The sequence below is a fragment of the Bufo gargarizans genome, chromosome 5, assembly GCF_014858855.1.
Source record: "Bufo gargarizans isolate SCDJY-AF-19 chromosome 5, ASM1485885v1, whole genome shotgun sequence".
NCBI classification, from domain to species: domain Eukaryota; kingdom Metazoa; phylum Chordata; class Amphibia; order Anura; family Bufonidae; genus Bufo; species Bufo gargarizans.
The window spans coordinates 27,340,906-27,353,586 of NC_058084.1; the positions used below are offsets into that span (position 1 = coordinate 27,340,906).

At 43.8% G+C, this 12,681-nt stretch overlaps 1 non-coding gene across 1 annotated transcript; it reads right to left on the reverse strand.

The window, feature by feature from the left end:
• Positions 1-11,562: 11,562 nt before the first annotated feature.
• On the reverse strand, positions 11,563-11,649 carry TRNASTOP-UCA. The gene has a single exon. It is a non-coding gene; the product is annotated as a tRNA-Sec (tRNA).
• Positions 11,650-12,681: the final 1,032 nt, after the last annotated feature.

Here is a 12,681-nt window from a genome sequence, read left to right on the forward strand (position 1 = left end):
CGCAACGACAGCAGAGTTGCCCACATTTTAACCTGTGCGGACTACTGGGTTGCCACCCTGCTGGATCCACGCTACAAAGACAATGTGCCCACCTTACTTCCTGCACTGGAGCGTGATAGGAAGATGCGCGAGTACAAGCGCACGTTGGTAGACGCGCTACTGAGAGCATTCCCAAATGTCACAGGGGAACAAGTGGAAGCCCAAGGCCAAGGCAGAGGAGGAGCAAGAGGTCGCCAAGGCAGCTGTGTCACGGCCAGCTCCTCTGAGGGCAGGGTTAGCATGGCAGAGATGTGGAAAACTTTTGTCAACACGCCACAGCTAACTGCACCACCACCTGATACGCAACGTGTTAGCAGGAGGCAACATTTCACTAACATGGTGGAACAGTACGTGTGCACACCCCTCCACGTACTGACTGATGGTTCGGCCCCATTCAACTTCTGGGTCTCTAAATTGTCCACGTGGCCAGAGCTAGCCTTTTATGCCTTGGAGGTGCTGGCCTGCCCGGCAGCCAGCGTTTTGTCTGAACGTGTATTCAGCACGGCAGGGGGCGTCATTACAGACAAACGCAGCCGCCTGTCTACAGCCAATGTGGACAAGCTGACGTTCATAAAAATGAACCAGGCATGGATCCCACAGGACCTGTCCGTCCCTTGTCCAGATTAGACATTAACTACCTCCCCATAACCATATATTATTGGACTCCAGGGCACTTCCTCATTCAATCCTATTTTTATTTTCATTTTACCATTATATTGCGATGCTACCCAAAGTTGAATGAACCTCTCCTCTGCCTGTGTGCTAGGCCTAAATATATGCCAATGGACTGTTGCAGTGGTGGCTGACGTGAAGCCTGATTCTCTGCTATGACATGCAGACTAATTCTCTGCTGACATGAAGCCAGATTCTCTGTTACGGGACCTCTCTCCTCTGCCTGGGTGCTGGGCCTAAATTTATGACAATGGACTGTTGCAGTGGTGGCTGACGTGAAGCCTCATTCTCTGCTATGACATGCAGACTGATTCTCTGCTGACATGAAGCCAGATCGTCTGTTACGGGACCTCTCTGCTCTGCCTGTGTGCTAGGCCTAAATATATGCCAATGGACTGTTGCAGTGGTGGGTGACGTGAAGCCTCATTCTCTGCTATGACATGCAGACTGATTCTCTGCTGTCATGAAGCCAGATTGTCTGTTACGGGACCTCTCTGCTCTGCCTGTGTGCTAGGCCTAAATATATGCCAATGGACTGTTGCAGTGGTGGGTGACGTGAAGCCTCATTCTCTGCTATGACATGCAGACTGATTCTCTGCTGACATGAAGCCAGATTGTCTGTTACGGGACCTTTCTCCTCTGCCTGGGTTCTGGGCCTAAATTTATGAAAATTGACTCTTACAGTGGTGGGTGACGTGAAGCCTGATTCTCTGCTATGATATGAAGACTGATTCTCTGCTGACATGAAGCCAGATTGTCTGTTACGGGACCTTTCTCTTCTGCCTGGGTTCTGGGCCTAAATTTATGAAAATTGACTCTTACAGTGGTGGGTGACGTGAAGCCTGATTCTCTGCTATGATATGAAGACTGATTCTCTGCTGACATGAAGCCAGATTGTCTGTTACGGGACCTCTCTCCTCTGCCTGGGTGCTGGGCCTAAATTTATGACAATGGACTGTTGCAGTGGTGGCTGACGTGAAGCCTCATTCTCTGCTATGACATGCAGACTGATTCTCTGCTGACATGAAGCCAGATCGTCTGTTACGGGACCTCTCTGCTCTGCCTGTGTGCTAGGCCTAAATATATGCCAATGGACTGTTGCAGTGGTGGGTGACGTGAAGCCTCATTCTCTGCTATGACATGCAGACTGATTCTCTGCTGTCATGAAGCCAGATTGTCTGTTACGGGACCTCTCTGCTCTGCCTGTGTGCTAGGCCTAAATATATGCCAATGGACTGTTGCAGTGGTGGGTGACGTGAAGCCTCATTCTCTGCTATGACATGCAGACTGATTCTCTGCTGACATGAAGCCAGATTGTCTGTTACGGGACCTTTCTCCTCTGCCTGGGTTCTGGGCCTAAATTTATGAAAATTGACTCTTACAGTGGTGGGTGACGTGAAGCCTGATTCTCTGCTATGATATGAAGACTGATTCTCTGCTGACATGAAGCCAGATTGTCTGTTACGGGACCTTTCTCCTCTGCCTGGGTTCTGGGCCTAAATTTATGAAAATTGACTCTTACAGTGGTGGGTGACGTGAAGCCTGATTCTCTGCTATGATATGAAGACTGATTCTCTGCTGACATGAAGCCAGATTCTCTGTTACGGGACCTCTCTCCTCTGCCTGGGTGCTGGGCCTAAATTTATGACAATGGACTGTTGCAGTGGTGGCTGACGTGAAGCCTGATTCTCTGCTATGACATGCAGACTGATTCTCTGCTGACATGAAGCCAGATCCTCTGTTACGGGACCTCTCTCCTCTGCCTGTGTGTGTGCTGGGCCTAAATATATGCCAATGGACTGTTGCAGTGGTGGCTGACGTGAAGCCTCATTCTCTGCTATGACATGCAGACTAATTCTCTGCTGACATGAAGACAGATTCTCTGTTACGGGACCTCCCTCCTCTGCCTGGGTGCTGGGCCTAAATATATGCCAATGGACTGTTGCAGTGGTGGCTGACGTGAAGCCTCATTCTCTGCTATGACATGCAGACTGATTCTCTGCTGACATGAAGCCAGATTGTCTGTTACGGGACCTCTCTCCTCTGCCTGGGTGCTGGGTAGTGTTGAGCGCGAATATTCGAAAAGCAAATTTTTTTCGCGAATATCGCAACTTCGCGATTTCGCGAATATTTCGAATATAGTGCTATATATTCGTAAAAACGAATATTCGTTTTTTGTTTTCCCCCCCCCCCCACAAAATTACAGTACACATATAATTGATTGTTTCCCAAAGGTCCAACAGCTCAGATCTTACTCACATTGCCTAGAAAGTGATTGAGGCGCGAATCTTCGTAAGGCGATTTTATTAGCGCACATGCGAATATCGGCACGTCCCAGAACAGAGGCAAAGGGCTTTGCATTCATACATTAGTGAATTGAGTTGCGAATCTTCGTAAGGCGATTTTATTAGCGCACATGCGAATATCTACACTTGTCCCAGAACAGAGGCAAAGGGCTTTGCATTCATACATTAGTGATTGAATTGAGCTGCGAATCTTCGTAAGGCGATTTTATTAACGCAAATGCAAATATCTACACTTGTCCCCAGAACAGAGAGGCAAAGGCCTGTGCATTCATATAGTATAGCACCATATTCGCGAATACGTAGAACTTCGTAAAATTCGATTTACGAATATTCGTATTTTTTATTTTACTTTCCACCTTACAGATTACATTGATCTGTACTCTGTCAACTACTGTCATCACCCCCCACTGTATCTCGATTGATTCCCAAAAGTCTCACATTCCCTAGAAAGTGATTGAGGTGCGAATCTTCGTAAGGCGATTTTATTAGCGCACATGCGAATATCTACAGAGGCAAAGGGCATTGCATTCATACATTAGTGATTGAATTGAGTTGCGAATCTTCGTAAGGCGATTTCATTAGCGCACATGTGAATTTTGCATAGCATATGTATTATGCGATGCGAAAATTCGAATTATCGCATATGCGAAATAATAACGAATTTGAATAATCGCGAATATTTTACGAATATTCTTTCGAATATTCACAAAATTTCGCGAATTCGAATATGGGACATGCCGCTCAACACTAGTGCTGGGCCTAAATTTATGACAATGGACTGTTGCAGTGGTGGGTGACGTGAAGCCTGATTCTCTGCTATGACATGCAGACTGATTCTCTGCTGACATGAAGCCAGATTGTCTGTTACGGGACCTCTCTCCTCTGCCTGGGTGCTGGGCCTAAATATATGCCAATGGACTGTTGCAGTGGTGGCTGACGTGAAGCCTCATTCTCTGCTATGACATGCAGACTAATTCTCTGCTGACATGAAGACAGATTCTCTGTTACGGGACCTCTCTCCTCTGCCTGGGTGCCGGGGCCTAAATATCTGAGAATGGACTGTTCCAGTGGTGGGTGACGGGAAGCCAGATTCTCTGCTATGGAACCTCTCTCCAATTGATTTTGGTTAATTTTTATTTATTTAATTTTTATTTTAATTCATTTCCCTATCCACATTTGTTTGCAGGGGATTTACCTACATGTTGCTGCCTTTTGCAGCCCTCTAGCTCTTTCCTGGGCTGTTTTACAGCCTTTTTAGTGCCGAAAAGTTCGGGTCCCCATTGACTTCAATGGGGTTCGGGTTCGGGACGAAGTTCGGATCGGGTTCGGATCCCGAACCCGAACATTTCCGGGATGTTCGGCCGAACTTCTCGAACCCGAACATCCAGGTGTTCGCTCAACTCTAGTCACCAGCCGTGTTCATTCCGTGAATAGGTCCGCGATCCGCAATTTGTGGTCTGCAGCACGGGCACGGAGCCCTTAAAGGGAACCTGTCACCAGGATTTTGTGTATAGAGCTGAGGACATGAGTTGCTAGATGGCCGCTAGCACATCCGCAATACCCAGTCCCCATAGCTCTGTGTGCTTTTATTGTGTAAAAAAACCTATTTGATACATATGCAAATTAACCTGAGATGAGTCCTGTACGTGAGATGAGTCAGGGACAGGACTCATCTCAGGTTAATTTGCATATGTATCAAATCGGTTTTATTACACAATAAAAGCACACAGAGCTATGGGGACTGGGTATTGCGGATGTGCTAGCGGCGATCTAGCAGCCCATGTCCTCAGCTCTATACACAAAATCCCGGTGACAGGTTCCCTTTAAGTTCGGGAAAAGAGCCCTACGGCTGCACTAATGAGCGCTCCACAATGGAAGCCTTAATTAGTAATAGCGCCCCCCCCCCCCCATCGCGAGAAAGAGATGTGACAGATCACAGACATTTTTGGAGATTTAGGAATCCCAGGAGGACGTATCATGAGTGATACTGACTGCTGTATCTAATCCTATCCTGAGTGATACTGACTGCTGTATCTAATCCTTTCATGTGTGATACTGACTGCTGTATCTAATCCTATCCTGTGTGATACTGACTGCTGTATCTAATACTATTATGTGTGACACTGACTGCTGTATCTAATCCTATCCTGTGTGATACTGAATGCTGTATCTAATCCTATCCTGTGTGATACTGACTGCTGTATCTAATCGTATCATGAGTGATACTGATTGCTGTATCTAATCCTATCCTGTGTGATACTGACTGCTGTATCTAATCCTATCCTGTGTGATACTGACTGCTGTATCTAATCCTATCATGTGTGATACTGATTGCTGTATCTAATCCTATCATGTGTGATACTGACTGCTGTATCTAATCCTATCCTGTGTGATACTGACTGCTATATCTAATCCTATCCTGTGTGATACTGACTGCTATATCTAATCCTATCATGTGTGATACTGACTGCTGTATCTTATCCTATCATGTGTGATACTGACTGCTGTATCTAATCCTATCCTGTGTGATACTGACTGCTGTATCTAATCCTATCATGTGTGATACTGACTGCTGTATCTAATCCTATCCTGTGTGATACTGACTGCTGTATCTAATCCTATCCTTTGTGATACTGACTGCTATATCTAATCCTATCCTGTGTGATACTGACTGCTGTATCTAATCCTACCATGTGTGATACTGACTGCTGTATCTAATCCTATCCTGTGTGATACCGACTGCTGTATCTAATCCTATCCTGTGTGATACCGACTGCTGTATCTAATCATATCCTGTGTGATACTGACTGCTGTATCTAATCCTATCCTGTGTGATACTGACTGCTGTATCTAATCCTATCCTGTGTGATACTGACTGCTATATCTAATCCTACCCTGTGTGATACTGACTGCTGTATCTAATCCTATCCTGTGTGATACTGACTGCTGTATCTAATCCTATCCTTTGTGATACTGACTACTGTATCTAATCCTATCCTGTGTGATACTGACTGCTGTATCTAATCCTATCACGTGTGATACTGACTGCTGTATCTAATCTTATCATGTGTGATACTGACTGCTGTATCTAATCCTATCATGTGTGATACTGACTGCTGTATCTAATCCTATCATGTGTGATACTGACTGCTGTATCTAATCCTATCCTGTGTGATACTGACTGCTGTATCTAATCCTATCCTGTGTGATACTGACTGCTGTATCTAATCCTATCCTGTGTGATACTGACTGCTATATCTAATCCTATCCTGTGTGATACTGACTGCTGTATCTAATCCTATCCTGTGTGATACTGACTGCTGTATCTAATCCTATCCTGTGTGAAACTGACTGCTGTATCTAATCCTATCATGTGTGATACCGACTGCTGTATCTAATCCTATCCTGTGTGATACCGACTGCTGTATCTAATCCTATCCTGTGTGATACTAACTGCTATATCTAATCCTACCCTGTGTGATACTGACTGCTGTATCTAATCCTATCCTGTGTGATAGTGACTGCTGTATCTAATCCTATCCTTTGTGATACTGACTGCTGTATCTAATCCTATCATGTGTGATACTGACTGCTGTATCTAATCCTATCCTGTGTGATACTGACTGCTGTATCTAATCCTATCATGTGTGATACTGACTGCTGTATCTAATCCTATCATGTGTGATACTGACTGCTGTATCTAATCCTATCACGTGTGATACTGACTGCTGTATCTAATCTTATCATGTGTGATACTGACTGCTGTATCTAATCCTATCATGTGTGATACTGACTGCTGTATCTAATCCTATCATGTGTGATACTGACTGTTGTATCTAATCCTATCATGTGTGATACTGACTGCTGTATCTTATCCTATCATGTGTGATACTGACTGCTGTATCTAATCCTATCCTGTGTGATACTGACTGCTGTATCTAATCCTATCATGTGTGATACTGACTGCTGTATCTAATCCTATCCTGTGTGATACTGACTGCTGTATCTAATCCTATCCTTTGTGATACTGACTGCTATATCTAATCCTATCCTGTGTGATACTGACTGCTGTATCTAATCCTACCATGTGTGATACTGACTGCTGTATCTAATCCTATCCTGTGTGATACCGACTGCTGTATCTAATCCTATCCTGTGTGATACCGACTGCTGTATCTAATCATATCCTGTGTGATACTGACTGCTGTATCTAATCCTATCCTGTGTGATACTGACTGCTGTATCTAATCCTATCCTGTGTGATACTGACTGCTATATCTAATCCTACCCTGTGTGATACTGACTGCTGTATCTAATCCTATCCTGTGTGATACTGACTGCTGTATCTAATCCTATCCTTTGTGATACTGACTACTGTATCTAATCCTATTACGTGTGATACTGACTGCTGTATCTTATCCTATCCTTTGTGATACTGACTGCTGTGTCTAATCCTATCCTGTGTGATACTGACTGCTGTATCTAATCCTATCACGTGTGATACTGACTGCTGTATCTAATCTTATCATGTGTGATACTGACTGCTGTATCTAATCCTATCATGTGTGATACTGACTGCTGTATCTAATCCTATCATGTGTGATACTGACTGCTGTATCTAATCCTATCCTGTGTGATACTGACTGCTGTATCTAATCCTATCCTGTGTGATACTGACTGCTATATCTAATCCTATCCTGTGTGATACTGACTGCTGTATCTAATCCTATCCTGTGTGATACTGACTGCTGTATCTAATCCTATCCTGTGTGATACTGACTGCTGTATCTAATCCTATCCTGTGTGATACTGACTGCTGTATCTAATCCTATCCTGTGTGATACTGACTGCTGTATCTAATCCTATCATGTGTGATACTGACTGCTGTATCTAATCCTATCCTGTGTGATACTGACTGCTGTATCTAATCCTATCCTGTGTGATACTGACTGCTGTATCTAATCCTATCCTGTGTGATACTGACTGCTGTATCTAATCCTATCCTGTGTGATACCGACTGCTGTATCTAATCCTATCCTGTGTGATACTAACTGCTATATCTAATCCTACCCTGTGTGATACTGACTGCTGTATCTAATCCTATCCTGTGTGATAGTGACTGCTGTATCTAATCCTATCCTTTGTGATACTGACTGCTGTATCTAATCCTATCATGTGTGATACTGACTGCTGTATCTAATCCTATCCTGTGTGATACTGACTGCTGTATCTAATCCTATCATGTGTGATACTGACTGCTGTATCTAATCCTATCATGTGTGATACTGACTGCTGTATCTAATCCTATCATGTGTGATACTGACTGCTGTATCTAATCCTATCCTGTGTGATACTGACTGCTGTATCTAATCCTATCCTGTGTGATACTGACTGCTGTATCTAATCCTATCCTGTGTGATACTGACTGCTGTATCTAATCATATCCTGTGTGATACTGACTGCTGTATCTAATCCTATCCTGTGTGATACTGACTGCTGTATCTAATCCTATCCTGTGTGATACTGACTGCTGTATCTAATCATATCCTGTGTGATACTGACTGCTGTATCTAATCCTATCCTTTGTGATACTGACTGCTGTGTCTAATCCTATCCTGTGTGATACTGACTGCTGTATCTAATCCTATCCTGTGTGATACTGACTGCTGTATCTAATCCTATCATGTGTGATACTGACTGCTGTATCTAATCCTATCCTGTGTGATACTGACTGCTGTATCTAATCCTATCATGTGTGATACCGACTGCTGTATCTAATCCTATCCTGTGTGATACTGACTGCTGTATCTAATCCTATCCTGTGTGATACTGACTGCTGTATCTAATCCTATCATGTGTGATACCGACTGCTGTATCTAATCCTATCCTTTGTGATACTGACTGCTGTATCTAATCCTATCCTGTGTGATACTGACTGCTGTATCTAATCCTATCCTGTGTGATACTGACTGCTGTATCTAATCCTATCCTGTGTGATACTGACTGCTGTATCTAATCCTATCCTTTGTGATACTGACTGCTGTATCTAATCCTATCACGTGTGATACTGACTGCTGTATCTTATCCTATCATGTGTAATACTGACTGCTGTATCTAATCTTATCATGTGTGATACTGACTGCTGTATCTAATCCTATCACGTGTGATACTGACTGCTGTATCTAATCCTATCATGTGTGATACTGACTGCTGTATCTAATCTTATCATGTGTGATACTGACTGCTGTATCTAAGCCTATCATGTGTGATACTGACTGCTGTATCTAATCCTATCTTGCTTGATACTGACTGCTGTATCTAATCCTATCATGTGTGATACTGACTGCTGTATCTAATCCTATCCTGTGTGATACTGACTGCTATATCTAATCCTATCCTGTGTGATACTGACTGCTGTATCTAATCCTAGCATGTGTGATACTGACTGCTGTATCTAATCCTATCATGTTTGATACTGACTGCTGTATCTAATCCTAGCATGTGTGATACTGACTGCTGTATCTAATCCTATCCTGTGTGATACTGACTGCTGTATCTAATCCTATCCTGTGTGATACTGACTGCTGTATCTAATCCTATCCTGTGTGATACTGACTGCTGTATCTAATCCTATCCTGTGTGATACTGACTGCTATATCTAATCCTATCCTGTGTGATACTGACTGCTGTATCTAATCCTATCCTGTGTGATACTGACTGCTGTATCTAATCCTATCCTGTGTGATACTGACTGCTGTATCTAATCCTATCCTGTGTGATACTGACTGCTATATCTAATCCTATCCTGTGTGATACTGACTGCTGTATCTAATCCTATCATGTGTGATACCGACTGCTGTATCTAATCATATCATGTGTGATACTGACTGCTGTATCTAATCCTATCATGTGTGATACTGACTGCTGTATCTAATCCTATCACGTGTGATACTGACTGCTGTATCTAATCCTATCACGTGTGATACAGACTGCTGTATCTAATCCTATCCTGTGTGATACTGACTGCTGTATCTAATCCTATCCTGTGTGATACTGACTGCTGTATCTAATCCTATCCTGTGTGATACTGACTGCTGTATCTAATCATATCCTGTGTGATACTGACTGCTGTATCTAATCCTATCCTTTGTGATACTGACTGCTGTATCTAATCCTATCTTGCTTGATACTGACTGCTGTATCTAATCCTATACTGTGTGATACTGACTGCTGTATCTAATCCTAGCATGTGTGATACTGACTGCTGTATCTAATCCTATCATGTGTGATACTGACTGCTGTATCTAATCCTATCCTGTGTGATACTGACTGCTGTATCTAATCCTATCCTGTGTGATACTGACTGCTATATCTAATCCTATCCTGTGTGATACTGACTGCTGTATCTAATCCTATCCTGTGTGATACTGACTGCTGTATCTAATCCTATCATGTGTGATACTGACTGCTGTATCTAATCTTATCCTGTGTGATACTGACTGCTGTATCTAATCCTATCCTGTGTGATACTGACTGCTGTATCTAATCCTATCATGTGTAATGCTGACTGCTGTATCTAATCCTATCCTGTGTGATACTGACTGCTGTATCTAATCCTATCATGTGTAATGCTGACTCTTGCACATAACCGTATGGCTTTTTTAGTATTTTGTGGTCCGCAAAAAACGAATCTGCAAAAAATAACGGATGACGTCCGTGTGCATTCCGTTTTTTGCGGAATGGAACAGCTGGCCTCTAGTAGAACAGTCCTGTCCTTCTCCGTTATGTGGACAATAATAGGACAAGTTCTATCTTTGAATGGAATGAAAACACAGAAATACGGAAATGGAAGGCAGACCGAGTACCTTCCGTTTTTTGTGTGGATCCATTGAAAAGAATGGTTCCGTACGTCAACTTTATCAAACAGCGCCTGACATTTGATAGATCTGGTGAAAAGCAGCCGATGCAGAGGGGTTAATGTATGAAAGCAGCCGAGCCAGAAAAGCGGAGTAGCCTTTGGCGCCCAATTTATAGGTATTTGCGCCATTTTCAGTGTGGTTTTCACCGCACGCGGCGGTCTGTATTTACTAAGATGGAGGAAAAGTTGCGAATCTTCGTCTGAAAACAGGACTTACTGGATCCGTCTCCCCGTGTCTCAATGTCAGTAAATCTGCCTCTCAGTCGCCATATTCCGACCTCCGGTTCCGCCGACCTGCGCTTTACAAGAGGGCTCGTCTGTCGTCTGACGACTTGATGTTTTCATTGGCGCCATTTCGGGGTAGATGGAGCTGTTTTTGGTCATTTTCTGCAGGAGGAAAAATGACCCACACATTCTAGCCGTGTTTTTTTCATTACAGCGTTCGCTTCACCGGTTAAACGACGCGATAATTTTATAGATTAAGGAAATATCAAAAATATCGTTTTTTTTTGGACATTGTAAGAAAACAAAATAGAATATTTTATTGACCTTTTTTTGGATTTTTACGGGAAACATGCGGTCGCTTTCATGGGGCGTTCCCGATGAAAGCTCCACCCAAAACGCGACCGCCCAGAGGGTGGAATTGAACCACTCTGTCCCTCGACAGCTACAGGTTTGAAGCCTGCACCCCAGACCACTGAGGGTCATCTGGGCGGACTGGGAGCTCCCACTGCTCCTATATAAAGCCGACCCTGAGGGGCGCAGTAAAGTTATGGAGAATATTCTCATTATTAGCAGTGATTACGGGAACGCACAGACCGCCGCGCGGAATATCGGACTGTATTCACACACGTCTCTGCTCCAGTCCGCGCTCGGTGTCACTCAGCTTGTGCAGCATTTGCCTCCTCATTTGCATGGCAGACTGCAGCAGTGCATTGTGGGAGATGACATTCACGCTTCCTGCCTTCACACCTATGGATTGCACTTTGAGCTGGGATGATGGAGGTTGTAGTGCACACTGTACGCGATGATCTGCGGACCTTGGAGTAGTGCGTCCTGGAAGAAAACGCTGTGATACATTGTATCCTCCTCGCACTTCCTGCTAACAGCATTCTAAGCCTCTCACTACTGCTTCTATACAGTGACCAACTGGAGGAAGCAGAGCTGCCGTGTAAAGTATGGAATTCAGGAGCAGCCTGAGCCTTTGACAGGACAGAGGTTAAGGTTTGAACTACTTCTGACTCTAACAGACAATGGCGCTAAGCTAGAGCCCCTCCTCATTAGTTCAGCTACACACAAGTGTTTTGTATAATAAGTGGTGCTTTTGCGGCTGATATACAAGGAAAACTGCGCCTGTAGCCTTTTGGTCTACGTGCGCTAATGGAAAAGTGCTGCAGTGTAAAGCATGTGTCCTAAGAGCTAAAAAGAAGCAAACACAAGATAAATAGCAGCGTTGGCCCTATTACACCACCGTGTTTTTGGATGCGGACCCATTCATTTCAATGCGGACAGCACATCGTGTACCGTCCTCATCTGTATGTCTGTTCCATAGTCCAGCAAAAAAGATAGAGCATGTCCTGCACTTGTCCGTTTTGTCGACTACAATGGGCATTGTCACAACGGATCAGCAAAAAAACAAAAACGGATGCCATCCGTATTTTTTGTGGACTGCAAAATAAACATGGTCCTGCAATGATGGCCTGGAATATAGAATGATGATGGCAGTTTATGTATATATACACATCC